This window comes from Pipistrellus kuhlii, unplaced genomic scaffold, assembly GCF_014108245.1.
Source record: "Pipistrellus kuhlii isolate mPipKuh1 unplaced genomic scaffold, mPipKuh1.p scaffold_m20_p_7, whole genome shotgun sequence".
Taxonomy (NCBI): domain Eukaryota; kingdom Metazoa; phylum Chordata; class Mammalia; order Chiroptera; family Vespertilionidae; genus Pipistrellus; species Pipistrellus kuhlii.
In genome coordinates, this window is record NW_023425573.1 from 52306344 (window position 1) to 52321808 (window position 15465).

At 37.3% G+C, this 15465-nt stretch overlaps 1 protein-coding gene across 3 annotated transcripts in view; it reads right to left on the reverse strand.

Annotated features, from left to right (window-relative positions):
- Positions 1-15465, reverse strand: part of GALNT13 (polypeptide N-acetylgalactosaminyltransferase 13) — a 446823-nt gene that overhangs the window by 401383 nt on the left and 29975 nt on the right. For all 3 annotated transcript variants that reach the window (XM_045575393.1, XM_045575392.1, XM_036421744.2), the window contains exon 2: positions 13574-13644. The gene's annotated coding sequence lies outside the window, so the exon portion shown is untranslated. The remainder of the gene's footprint in view (positions 1-13573; positions 13645-15465) is intronic.

The following is a 15465-nucleotide window of genomic DNA, read 5'->3' on the forward strand; positions in this document are numbered from 1 at the left end:
ACCCTCAGAACAATGAACAATTGTATCAAAGAGCAGAGAAATAGAAAGCATTGTGTATATTTTCATAAAAATTCAGCAATATAGAGCATGGTAAAGAGTATTACAGTTTGATTCAAGTTCATTTAGAAATAACCGAAAATTTAAATGCTCATCTAACTCCAGCTGTTCCCATGTTTATAAAATGGTAATAAAACTTTACCTACATATAGGGTCACGTTATATGGTAAAAATGTGTTATCTGGCTTCTGTTGAATATACAGGCAGAGCTTCCCAGAAGGCAGGTGAGTGTAGGAATGGAATTTCAGGATATGCAAAGAGGAGGAAGTCAGCAAACCGATGTTGATTAAAGCAATGGGACTGGTGACATGCCTTCAGTGAGACTGTGTGAAGAAAAGAAGAGGGTTCCACAGAGAACTCATAGAGTACCAATGTGAAAGGCAGGTAAGCCCACAAGAGAGTTGGATAAGGCATATTGGGGTCAGGGAGAAAAACAGAAGAGTGCAGTGTTATAGATCCCAGTGGAAATAATATTTTTTAAATAAAGGGTGTGATCCATGGTACAAAATTGTGCTAAGAAATCCAAGAGGTTTATTCAATTATGATCCCAGGACTAACTTTAGCGACCTTAGAAAGAACATTCTCAGACAAGCAGAAAAAGCAAGCCTCAGGGTGATGAGGTATGAGTGGAGGATGCAGATTTGAGACACAGAATATAGACAATTCTAAGAAACTGCTGGGAGTAGAGATCAGGGCTACTGTGTAGCTGAAAATAGACTTAGAATAAAGGGAGGATTTATGCACAGATATATTTTTTGTTTTATTTTGTTTAGTATTTTTAGGAGAAAGATACTTTGACATGTTTAATGCCAATGGAAAGAAATCAAGAGGGAGAAGGCTGAAGATATCGAAGAGAAAGAAAATATTCAGATGAGCTAGGACTCTCAGAAAGGAAAAGTGAATAGTGGAAAATTAGTAATAACCTGCTGTGTTCCTATCTTGCAGATACTAATTTATCTATGTGTTATCTATTAAGAAGGAAGAAAGGAAAAGGAAAAGGAAGAAAGGTTAGAGCATAAGACCATAGAAATGTTGTTATACAACATTGTAGAGAATAGAAGATCCCTCTCTAGAAAAATACATGAAATTTTTATCCTTACAGTAGATAACTCCAGTGAGGCGGCAATCCCAAATTCTCACCCTGTTTGCTTGGTGTCTATCAATGCCTCTGATGCCTGCCCAGAAGTACCTCGGCATGTGTCCCTCCCTATTTCTTTTTATCAAGCAAATGGCCAACTCCAGAGAGCAGACATTTTATTCTGCACTTTACAACAAAGTATATCCATTTAAAAATAGGAGTATTTTAAGCATGATTGAATCAAACATAACATTATATCATTAAAATCTCAACAAACTCATAGTTAAAATGGCTTGAATGTGCTAAAAAATTATTTGTAACACCCATCCTCCTCTCCTAAAAAATTAATAGCGATGCACCTTGCCAAACCTTTGCAGTTGTACCTGTAGGAAAGTAGGAAAATACAGGGAAGTAAGTAGAAACCCAAAGAACTTTGCTCTAAGCTAGCTGCATGTTACTAGAAAAGAAAAAAAGGAGAAAAAAAACAACAACACTGTTTGTGGTCATGACTAACAGGGATAAATGCTCAAGTGGCACTCTTCTTCTCTCTCTCCCTCCCGCCTCAACACTTCTTTTTGTTGGACCCTACTGTTTCCAAGATACCTTCTAGTTTGACTCTCTGCTGCACAACTGGGTGTCTCTGACACTGACTGAGGTTGCCTGGCAACATGACCTGGAGGGAGCCCACCAGCATGTGTGGAGGCTCTATTTTTTTGGTTCACAGGTGGGAGACTCGGGCAGAATTTCATGAGATTTCCACATTGCAAGCGTTTCATTTCTGTGAGTGTGTGAGGAACTTTATTACTTGCAATATTATTATTACAGGTCATTGCACTATTGTTTAGATGCTTTTATGTGTAATTATGAATAACTTAAGGAAATTTTTAAAAGATTGGAATTGTCATTCAAAATACTTCATATCTTTTAGAGGCTCATTAATATAAATCCAAAGTAAAAACTATATTGAAAACTAAAAGGTTATTGATGGGGAAGAGATGCAGGTGGAACTTTTCAGAAGTGTTTGGAAGTGTTCTATATGTTGTTTTGGGTAATAGTAACACAAGTATATAACTATGTAAATATCCGTCAATCTGTATACTTAATATTAGTACACCTTTCACACTTTAACATACATATGGCATACTTTAAGAATTTCAAAAGTTGTAACAATATGAGTAAATGTATCTATACTAATAAAAGGGTAATATGCTAATTAGACTGATAGACTGGGATGTCCTTCTGGACAAAGCTGCAGCGGCTGTAAGGGCCAAGGAGGGAAGGCAGCCACGGCAGCCAGCAGTGGCAGCAGCAGCAACAGGGTGATGGGGATGGAGCCTTTCCCTGATGGGCCTCCAGCAGAGGGAGCAGGCCTAAGCTGTTAGTAGGACATCCCCTGAGGGCTCCCAGACTGTGAAAGGGAACAGACTGGGCTGAGGGATCCCCCCTCCCATGCACAAATTTTTGTGCACCGGGCCTCTAGCATACACATAAAGAAACAGAGGGTAGATGTCAAATTGGTGACAAAATCAATCTCTAGACTTTTATCACAGAACAGAGTATCTTCTTTCAGGCTGAGCACTGCTGTTGCATCTAATTAGTTTAACAACAGGAACTATCTTGCCATATGCCAACCATGCTTTTACTATTAACGTGCTATTTACAGAAAAGGAGCCTTAACTGTCAACTCAAATGGGCAGACTGAAGAGAGCAGGCAGCACTAACAGTCACACCATGAAAATGATTTGCTGTTTCAGCCTCGCTGGATCACAAGCGGAATGCCTGGAAGATCATACCTGGAAATTTACCTTAAGGAGACACTTCACACACAAAGTCAGAGACATCTAGCCTCTGCAGAGTGCACTAAATAACCCCCTCCTTGCCATGATTTCCTGTGGCAGATGAATGGGTTGGCAAAAATCTAACTTGAACTTTAAAGCAGAGGTCCTTGAAAGCTTGATTTCATTTCATTCTATTTGTAAAATGTCATCATACAATCTCCATACCAGAGACCGAGGGTATATACTGTACTTTACTCATAGAACCTTCCAAAGAGCTCAGAATTGAATTTGTCTGGTTTTTTAAAGAACTTTTATATTGTTCTTATTTCATTTGATCCTCATCATGGCTTTGATATATACTTCCCATTTTGTAAATTCTCAAGCTCAGAGAATTTAAGTGACTTGTCCAAAGTGACACACTTTGTCTAAGCTGGCAATCTTCACAACCAGTTTGAAGCCAGTTTTCTAACATACAATACCATCTTGTTCAATAAATACCTATTGTTTTGTTTCAGAACTGGCAAAACTTCTTAACCAGTTCCTATAAAAATTCAACTCTGATTTTCATAAATAAGTGTCACCTTATTTGCGGGTGTTTAGGATTAGAGATGATATGCACAAGAGAATCTGTCTAAGGCAAATAAAAATGCACAGAACTGTGTTGCTTTAAAGCTATCAAAGAGGTGGCAAAGGTTAACTTGTCCACCTAATTGATTTGTCAGCTGAAAACACAGGCCCAGAGGGTTATAAGGACTTTCACAAGTTTCATACCTTCTAATGGCAAGATTCAAATGGAACTCATTCTTGCTTTGACATTATGTAAGTGCTCCTAGATAAGCCTAAATATTGAGCAATATTTCAGTATAGTTGAAAATATTAAAATAATATACTTAAAGGGCAGAAACAGAGATTCAATTCCATCTAAAGATAAAGCTTTACCCAAGAGAAACAAGGTAAATTGCCTTTCTAGCCTATTAATCAGTATTAGGCATGAATAGACTCTGTCCCCTCAAATAATTGAATTTTTGTTAATATAAGGGGGGGTAAAATAAAAGAAACCACCAAATGTACTTTTCCTCCAGGATAGACCTTTTGCATATATTATAATATTCAACCCTTACTGAAATGCTTCTATAATAGATAGTTATTATTATGCCCTTTCACAGCTGAGAAAGTAGACACAGTTAGGATAAGACCTTGCTCAAGGTCAGTTCACTAGTAATTTGCAGAGCTAAGATCAGAACCTACCTCTGTTTAATAATAGAACCTGACTATTTTAACTCACACCATCTTGCCTCAGAGATCAAATTGCTTCATCCTCATCCTCACAAAGAACATATCCAGAGCAGTTGTGCATGCTACCAAAACACTACATGTAACAGCTTCCTTTGCAACAAAAAGTAACGGTTAGGTAGAAAACATTGGGTGAGGTTTCCAGGCAATCTCTTTGAGAGGAATAAATTAGCTGGTAGCATGCCCCTTTGTCATTATATTCTTTTCTTCATTTTTGTTGCATAGCTCCAAATACGATGGCTAGGCTCCAGTAGTCACTTAAGCCATTGGGAAAATCTTGAGGATGAAATCTTATGGCTAAGATGGTGGAAAACTACATGTGGTGACTAGATTCTCTAATAACCATGGTACTCCAATTCCACTGGGTTGCAATTCCTCACAAAACTATTAACAGCAACAACTCATATTTGTGTAAAAATGTTGTTAAAAGAGACTCTGGCAAATGCATACTATGTCATTTAAGGAGAAAAAAAAGAACTCATCTTGCTTTGTAAAACCAATTACAATTAAAATATATATAAATAAAATTGCAGTTTTTCTTCCATTTAGACAGTAGAAAACCATAATAGAATATTGCTCTTATCCTAATCATGAGAAAAGGACAGATACTCTGCAAAATAACTTTTGTTGAGCCCTTCAGAGAGCTGGGGTTGCAAGACCAAGAAATGAATTAACTAAATTTCAAAGGGTAATGGCCACACTGAGGAGAGACAGGACATAAACCACTTATTTCAGTTTTGCCAGAAACATGAGAAATATAGGTACACATTATAAAACTGGGTAAGAAGAAAACAGGTACAAAAAAAACACGAAACAAAACTTCAAGGCCAGAATGATTTAACAGAACACTATAGACATCCTGTGATCCCTCAGACACAAAGAATCATGCACTCATTCATAAGCTCTTTTTTCCTTCATCTACTGGCCACTTAGAAAGACTGAAGTCAGGACAGAACACCAAAGAGAGCACTTAAGTGTGCAAAGGCACAACATTCTATCTGACTCCCAAGACTCTGACACAAAGGAAAATGTTGTCTTTTGGACCAAAAAAAAAAAACACTCATATTTCCAGTGCCCTGGAAAACATCCATAGTTTCTGTGAAAGAGATAGAAGCCAAAGTTATCTGGCCCTGCTGGAGGGGCAGGTAACTCCCTTGAGCCCAGAATCTGATACTAATACAAAGCAGACATCTGCTAACTTTAGGGGAAGAACAGGACACTCCCACCAAAGAACCCTGTGGAGTCAGGAGGCTTTTTGGCTGGCGCCATGGGAATGCGTAGGAATAGTTAAAGAGCCACACGCCTAAAGCCCAGGTGCACAGCTCAGTCTCAGATGAAGATGGAGCCAAGGAACCTAGAGTCCTCCTATCCTAGAAGGGACACTGCACCAAATAATAAGGCAACAGCAACTCTGCCACTGGGGGAAATACAAAAGTGTGACCAGAGGCTTCCTCTGTTGTGCAGGCATTGGGAAATGCTAAACAGGGAGGGTAGATAATAAACACAGAAAATCTGGCATTCCAGGTCCCACACTAAACACAAGGAAGCAACAGCTCTGCTGCTGGAATTTGAAATCTGAAATAAATAAATAAATAAATAAATAAATAAATAAATAAATAAATCCATTTAAATAAATTAACAAAATTTTTAAAAGAAAGAAAAATTACTGTATAATCTCAGCAGACACGGAAGAAGCTCCTGATAACATGCAAATCTAAATTATGATAAAAAAAAATCCCAGCAAAATCAGAAATAAAAATAAATTTCTAAATCTATTATATGTTATTGCCAAAAACAATTACAGTAAAATAATTCTTAATGGGGAAATGGGGAAAGTATTCCCTTTGATTTGAAAATAAGAATTTCCACTCTTCGCACTTTCATTCAACATTGTCCTGGAATTCTAGCCAACTGAATAAGACATGAAAAAGAAACAAAAGTATAAAGTTTGAAAAATACTAAATAAAATTATCTTTGATCATAGACAACATAGTTTTTTATGTAAAACATCCAGAAGAATCTACTCAGACAATATTGGAATTAATGATTTCATAATCTGCTTTATGCAAGGTCAATATAAAAAATTACCTTTAAACTGCATAAAACTTGCAGGGACAAATCAACCACAATGTACAAGACTGCTATGCAGAAAACCATAAAATCTGATTAAGAGAAATTAAAAACACCTAAATATATGAAATATATATGATGTTGACCAATAAATTAAAACTCAATATTGTAATTTTGCAATACTTTACTGAACAATAAACTGAATTCAATCTCAACTGAAATCACAACTTTTTGTCAAACCTGACAAAGTAATTCTAAAATTCATATAAAATAAGGTAAAGTACATTAAATAAAAACATGGTGGTAGAACTTGTTTTCATAGATATCACGAATAATAAAAAAGCAACCATAATTAAAATGTGTTACAAGTAGTAAGAATAGACTGATAGATGAATTAAAAAGAGTAGTTGATCCCCAAAATGTAGACATATATTGACATTTGGTTTATTATAAAAATGGCATTTAAGAACAGCAGATTACAGAAAGTTTTCAGTACAATTCTGTAACAACTGGATAGCCATTAGCAAGGAAAATAGAACTTGACTTCTACCTCAAACTATTCACATAAATCAATTGTAAGTGGAATTAACTAAATGTAAAGTGGCAGAGAAATAATTAAAATTAAAATTAGAAAGTCTTCCTCATCGGAAACTCCATTAAGAAACTGAAGAAGCAAGTCACAGGGGGTAAAAGGTATTTGCAACATTTAATTGAAAGGGGTTCTTAATCCAAATATAACTAACATCTGCATATTAACAATTTAAAAATCAACACAATAGAAAAACAGGCAAGACAAACAGGACACTTACAGACAATAATACCCATATGGCAATTAAACCACATTAATTCATGAGCAAAATGTAAACTATTCTTTCATGAGAATGACTAACATTAAAAGGACTGATTATTCCAGGTACTGGTAAGGATGAAACAATGGGAACTCTCATACACTACTAATTGGAGTTGATATAACTACTTAGGAAAACTGGCATTACCTACTAAAATTGAAGAGTTATATAGAATACAACTGAGCCATTTCATTGTTAAATATATATCTAACAGAAATGCAAATACATGAGCAGCAAGAAACATTTAAAAAAAATGTTTGTAGCAGCATTAGTTATAATTGCCCAAAATCAGAAACAGCCTAAGGGTCCTTCAACAATACAATGAATAAAACTCCATAGTATCCTCAGTATACAATAAAAGGGTAATATGCAAATCGACCAAACAGCATTATGACCGGTAGCTATGATGCATACTGACCACCAGGAGACAGATGCTCAACGTAGGAGCTGCCCCAGCTCGCAGGGCCCATTTGTCTGATCTGGGCCTACGGGCCATCCTCTCAGTCCCTCCCCACAGCCTGAAGGCTCCAGTAGTCCAATGGCAAACAGGGAACCAAGGGTGAGTGGTGGTGGGGAGAGGGGCTGGCTGCCGGCAGCTGGGGAAGATGGACCTGATCACAGGCCAGGCCTAGGGATGGTCCCATGTATGATTTTGTGTGCCAAGCCCCTAGTTTTATATAATGGAATACTACATAGCAATTAAAATTAATAAACTGCACAAACACATTAATGAAACTTAGAATACATGTTCAGAGGAGAAAACCAGACACAAAGGAAAGCACATTATATGATTATTATGTACATAAGTTCAGAAATAAAGCTAACATAAGTTTTGTATTTAGGGATGCATAATAAAATGCTCAAACTAATAAAAAGTAAGGAAATGCTTACTAGAAAAGTCACGAAAGTGTTATCTGTCAAGGAACTGATGGAAAAGGAGTAATGTTTGGGAGGCAGAAAAAAGCAGGTTTTCTGGAATGCACCAAGTGTTCTATTCCTTGACTTCTTTGCTTGTAAAAATCATTGTTTTGTGCCTTGAATACATAAAAATTCACAATGAAAAGGCTTAAAATGCACAAATTCTGTAATTAAATATTATGCTAGATGAGATAAAGTACAATGAACATAACTAACATCTATTGAGAATGTACTGTGTTTCAGAAGCCACTTTAAGTGCTTTATCTCATTTAACCTTTACAATGTTCAGGAAACTTAGTACTACTATTATAATGTTTCAAAGGTAAGAGACTGAGGCACAGAGAGCTTACATAATTCACACAAAGTCACACAGCTAACGAGGCCTCATCTGGGATCTAGACCATGCCTTCGTATAGTGTTGGAGCCCACACTCTTGAGCTGCACATTATGCTGCTTTCTCCAGTGCAGAAAAAGACAAATATTCTTTTTGCTGGGTGCTGGTTTTTCCCCCCTTGTCAACATTATTGTTTTAGTGTGATAGGTAAACTAAGTCTAAAACAATTGGTCTTTCATGGACCCAAGATAGTAAATCTGTACTTTAGCACTCTAAACTTCCTTCATTTTAAACTCTACAGAGGAAGGAAGACAAATCATATTAAGGTGACATATTCAGTAGTCTAATTTACAATTGAGCAATATCATAAATTTCTCTGCTCCTGTTGCCAAACATTGAAGTGAAGGTATACAAGCCATTCATCACGAACCATAAGGAATATTTCTTCCTAAAGGTCAAATTTTTTTTCCCTACCCAAAGACTTAACTTAAAGAGGGATACACTTGAGGGGTCGGGGGGAGGAAGAAAAGAGGACCTGCTTCTCTGACTATTGGTAAGATAATTTTCTGGTTCAATCAAGCTGGAAATCTGTTATTTATTTTTTAGAAAAATGGTGTACGGTGGTTAACTGTAGCCATATGGAGCTTGGCTGGCAGGACTGAAGTATCAGCCCTACCATTTCCTAGTTAACTGACCTAGGACAATCTACTTAGCTAAAGGTTGCCTCAATTTACCCTTGTGCAAATGTAGGTAACATTAGCATCTACCTCTCAGAATTGTTTGAAAGTTAAATTAAATACTAGTAAAATGATTTAAAATAAAACCTAGTACATAGTAAATGCCACTCAAGTGTTATTATTATTAGTATTCCTAGACCTGTTTTTTTTTGTTCTAAGTTTCACCTGCATCTATTGCTTCCTCTCCATTCCCACTGCTATGACCTCATGTCTTACCTCATCCATTCATTCCTATATTGCTCATTTTTCTTAAAATTATTTTTTTTCTTGTCTACAAGTCTTCCAACTGGAATCCATCATGAAGATAATTCCTGTCTAGTAGTCAAAGAAGAAACTTCTTGTTCACACAATTAGCCTTTGCAAATTACTGTTTTTTTAATTGCCAATTAAACTTAAATTCCAATTGCATGTTCTGATTATCAGTATTTTATACAACCTAGCTCCAGTCTTATTTTCCAGCGTTACCTGGTTTTAGTCCAACACAAGAAACTTGTTTTGTTGACAAGCTAAATAATTTACCCTTCGTAGAATGTAAAGTATGGCTCTTTACCTCTGAACATGGGGATGCCATTTCCTAGACTTCTCTGTTCACACTTCCACCTGCATCAAGATCTAGTGCAAATGCAACGTCCATGATGAAATCTTGAACCAATGGGGTTGAGAATTACATATCCTTTCTTAAATCTCCTCTAATGCTTTATTTTTCACCTATAGTAAACCTTTTCAAATTATTTGTAATAGCTTTATTAATTTGACTATATTAGACTACTCACATAATACCATAATCTAATACATCATTCACCTTATTTATGCCTGGGCATATTTATTTCCTCAAATTGAAGATAGAATTTTCTTGAGCGTCATTTTTGTTGCCTTCCAATTGTTCTCATACTTATTAGGAAGGTGCCTCTCTTATTATAGGAGCATGCAATAAGTATTTATTGAATTAAATGAAATAGAATTACTAAATGTAACCACCAGCTTTGTCTTTCAGGGACCAAATCTTGAAATGGAAAGTAAAAGCATTCTGGAAGTCTTTCCGTCTTAAAATAAAGAGCAGTTAGTGTGAGCATGCAAAAGACTTGACCCCTTCATTTTTAGAGCAAAAGTATTTTACAGCAAGTGTGAAAATATCCCTCAGGTAAGATGTTGCTGATCGTTTGTTTCAAGCAGTAGTGTGTAGAAAGACTGGGATCAGCGGATGACAGAACTGGAGGAAAATGAAGATCACCACCGACTTGAAAGGAAAAAGCAGCAGTGTGGACAAGGTGCTGTCTAGGATGTCCCCGAAGGCTGATACACCTGAGGATGGAAAATAGGGACGAGAAGGAATTCGTCGAGGTGAACTCCACATTCCAAACTTCTCTGTATTGCATAAAATGGCTGATGGACTGTAAGAAAAGAGTGTGGTCAGTCCCTTCAAATTCTGAAGAGTAAGAGTAATAAAAGCATAGAATACAGTCCCAAACCTTGGGGAAGAAGCTTTTCTATTTTTTAAATTTTCTTTACTCAAACAACATTTTTCAAGGCAGTTAGGATTGGATTTACTGAATGAAAGAAGACTCTTGAACAATTCTAATTTTAAATACTTTTTACCCTATATAATAAAAGCCTAACATGCTAAGTGTCTGGTCATCTGTTCAACCAATCAAAGAGTAATATACTAATGATATTCTAAGGCTGCTCAACCACTAGCTATGACATGCACTGGCCACCAGGGAGCAGACAGTCAAATGGTGAATAGTTGCTATGATGTGCACTGATCACCAGGGGGCAGACACTCCAACCAATAGGTTAGCTTGTTGCTGGGGTACAGCCAATAGGGACTGAGTGAGATGGGTCCCTCCCTAGCTAGCCAACTTCCCACATCCCTCCCTGCACCCCTTGCAATCCTGGTTGAGGGACTGCCTCCCCACTCCCCCTACACCCCAAGTACACAAATATCATGCACCGGGCCTCTAGTAAAAGAATAATTTAGAGAGAATCCAAGATGGCTGCTCGGGTAGGCACCTAGCCGCAGCCGCACGCAACAATTTCAATAAATACAACTAAAATATAAAATGGACATTACCCAGAACTACAGGAAAGTCAACTGACTGGAAATTCTACAACAAGAAGCAAGGAGATAACCAGAAGGAAGAGCGGAGGAGCTGTAAGAGCCTAAGGTACCGAAACACGCGGCGCGCGGAGAGGACAGAGCCGGAGGGGAGGGAGGCTGAGTACCTGGCTGGCGTTCCCTAGCGGGAAGGAGATAAAAGTTCCGACTGTGTTGGGACCCAGGTCAGGCTGCTCTGAACCCCAGTTCTAGGCCAGACCCCGGGGACCCAGGCTCAAGGGGAGCTGGGCTGTAAGGCGGAACCCCAGGAGCTGCGAAAGGTCTCGGAGTCGTCGCGCACATTGCGCGCAGAGAAGGGATGGTTGGCTGTGCTGGGGGATTGACCTGGCGGGAAGGAGACCGGGGCTCCGGACTGCTCTGAACGCCACCTCCAACTCCACTTCCAACTGAACTGAACCTCAATACCGGGCTCATTGGGGGAGAGCATAGACTGTTTGGTAGCAGGCGATCGTGGGCACCTTTCTCTCAGAGTCGCTCGCAATGAGTACTGAAGGACCCTGAGTCTCAGGAGTTGCATAGGTCAGGGCTGACTGAAGCCAAAGCTGTAGGCTCCACCCTGAAACCCCGCTCCATCAGGAAAGCTGCCTGCAAAAATGCCTAACCCAAATAGATTACAAACGAAAGAAATGGAGGACAAAAAGCGACTGGATATAGAGTTCAAAACCACACTTATAAGGTTTTTCAAGAGTTTCCTAGAAAAGGCAGATAAAATAAATGAGACCTATGAGGATGTGAAAAGGGATCAACAAGAAATAAAGAATACATTGTCTAAAATAAAAAATATTATACAGAATCCTAAAAACAGAATAGAAGATCGCAAGAATCAAGTCAAAGATTTGGAACATAAAGAGCCAGAAGACACTCCTCTGCAGAAGCTAGAAGGCAAGAGAATCCAGAAAATTGAAGATGATGTAAGAAACCTCTGGGACAACTTCAAACGATCCAACATCAGAATTATGGGGGTCCCAGAAGATGAGAGAGAGCAAGATATAGAAAACATACTGAAAGAAATAGTGACAGAAAACTTCCCCCACCTGGTGAAAGAATTGGACTTATAAGTCCAGGAAGCACACAGAACTCCAAATAAAAGGAATCCAAAGAGGACCACACCAAGACAAATCATAATTAAGATTCCAAGAGCAAAAGACAAAGAGAGAATATTAAAAGCAGCAAGAGCAAAGAAGGTAGTTACCTATAAAGGAGCACCTATACGACTGTCAGCTGATTTCTCAACAGAAAATGCAGGCCAGACAGGAATGGCAAGAAATATTCAAGGTGATGAATAGTAAGAACCTACAGCCAAAGATAATCTACCCAGCAAAGCTATCACTCAGAATAGAAGGCCAGATAAAGAGCTTCACTAATAAAAAAAAAGCTAAAGGAGTTCATCACCACCAAACCAGAATTATATGAATTGCTGAAGGGGGTTCTTTTAGAAGAGAAAGTAAATAAAGATAAAAATTATGAACAACAAATACGTAACTATCAATAAGTGAATCTAAAAACCAAGGAAATTAAAAAAAAAATCTAAGGAACAATATTAACTGTTGAATATAATAGAATCAGAGGTATGGAAGGGGAGTGAACTGATGATTCTTGGGGAAAAGGGGAGAGGGGGATGTGGGAAGAGACTGAACATAAACTGTGCACCTATGGATGAGGACAATGGGGAGTGGGGAAAGGGAAGGGGAGGGGTGGGAAGGGGGGGGGAGAACAACTGTAATAATATGAACAATAAAAATTTATTTAAGAAAAAAAAAGAATAATTTAGGTGAACTATATACTCTTTCTTTAAAGAAGTTACATTTCACTTATTTCCTACTAGTTCAAAGCAGTTCAAGTAAGGATTGGAAAGCATAATTTGAAATGAAAGCAATGACATGATAAGCAGAAAAGAAAAAAAAAGAAAAAAAAGCCTGCAACATTTTCAGGATAATGCTTAAGCAATATAAAAACTCAAAAAAATAATCAGGACATGTCTGTACTCTTAAAAACATCCAGGCTCTTAAATAAAAGTTATTTTACTTTTTCTGCTACTGCTGAAGGCATATTTTTTTTTTTAAAAGTCTTATATCCAATGGCCAGATTCAACACTTTAAATAGATATTTAGCAAGGCATTAAAACTTCTTAAGTCTCAGTTTTCTTATTTAAAAAATAGAAATCTTAAAGTTATACAACTTAATTCCAACTAGCCAACAACTTGTTTTTATCTTTTATATAGTTTTTCTCAATATTCACAAGTATCAAGAACTGTAAATAGAAATGTGTTCTTTTATGACAGTCTGCCAAATTCATTCAGTATGACTGCAATTGAGGGAAAAAATAGAAATACATATTACTTACTGTATGTGGCGCTTGGCAATTTCAAAATGATTTGCAAACAGTCATCCTCAAAATACTCCTACAAAATGCATCTGTGAAAAGAAAAACAAAAGAGTAAGCAACTTGCCAAGGACACAGAAATACAAATCCAGACCAACACACACTGAGACACTACATGCTTAACATACTGGAATAAAATTTTGTGAACTATAGACTGTACCTCTTACAAAATATAATGGGCTGATGAATAAAAATATTTCCAACTGTTCTAAACATCCGTCAAGGAGGGCACTCTTAGATAAGAGTCAAGAGTCTACACACAGAATCATATACAAGAAGCACAATGCCCGCAAAACAACATAAAGCAATTCAAAATCATGAGATGTCTGTAGGTAAATGAAATTGGAGATCTGAGGTGGTCATTCAAACAATTCAGGTTTTAAAATGCATCTTTGTCTAATGTATTATGATCTCTGATGGAGAGGTTTGCTTGATTTACCCAGAGAATTGCACCAATTCACTTTGTAATTGCATGTCAATTTTAATTGAAGACCACACACTGAGAAAAATGTAAGAATGCCACTTGCATGCCTCACAAAAATACACAAACATTCATTTTCTTTCTTTTTTTTTTTTAAGAAAGTCAATGTAATTATAAGGAGAAAGTTACTTAATAAAATTTTATTAATTAATTTGTTTTGTTTATTTTTAAACAAAACAAATGTTGGGAAGAGTACATTTACTTCAAAGTTCATTATATTTCACCATAAATAGGATTTTATGTTTTGGGGTATACTGTTTTATAAAAGAATTGTTCAAAAGAAACAAAATAACATATAACCTAATAATATTTAAAATAATCCTTTAAGGTACAATGTGTTTTTTTCGGATAGATCACACACACTATGGACAATACAAATAAAATTCTCCTGAGCAGCAAGCACCGTTATAGTAACATTAGTTCTCAGAAATCAACAGAATTTCTGGCCAGAGAGATCTGCTTCATAGTACTAAATAGAAATACCAGTTTATTACTACAGATGGTGTGCTTTTGTGTTCACCAAAACTAGGTGTAACCAGTTCACCAAACAGACTAGACGCTGAATTGGATATCTTCCTGGAGTATGCAAAAAAAACACAAACCAAAAAAAAAACACAACAGGATGGCAAAGGCATAAGAATGAATGATTTTATTATTGGTTCACACAAAGACTCTCAAATAAGAGTAAATTATAGACATAATTAACAAATTTATATTTAAATGTCAAAGATAAATTAGAGCCCAGCTAGTGAGTTAGAGATCATCAGTCCATACACCAAGAGGTCCCTGGTACAATTCCTGGACAGGGAACATGCTTTGGGTTGTGGGCTCAATCCCAGTAAGGGGCATGCAGGAGACAGTCAATATATGATTCTCATCTATGTTTCTATTTCTCTTTCCCATTCCCTTCCTCTCTCTATCCTTTCTAATAAAAGAGTAATATGCAAATTGAATATAGCTCTGCTACACACACAATCCACACCTACCAGCCAATCAGGAGCAAATATGCAAATTAACCCAACCAAGATTGCTATGGCAACAGAGAGCAGGAGGGAGGCTTGGGTTTTCCCAGCAATGGAGGATGCCAAGCTTTCCGCACACCCTGGCTGACCCAGAACTCTACTCAAGGCAACAGAGTTTCAATTATAGAAGATAAATCCCAGATACCAGGGCCTCTGCTTGGGTGGCCAGGGGATGTGGCCAGGCTGCAAACCACCCCAGGCCCCTTATCCAGGCAGCCCCCATGTCCCAAGGGAATCCCTACCCTGATCTGGGAAACCCTTCAGGGAAAATCAGCTGGTCCCCACCCGTGCACCAGGCCTCTATCCTATCTAATCCTCCTAATAAAATAATAATATGCAAATTGACCATT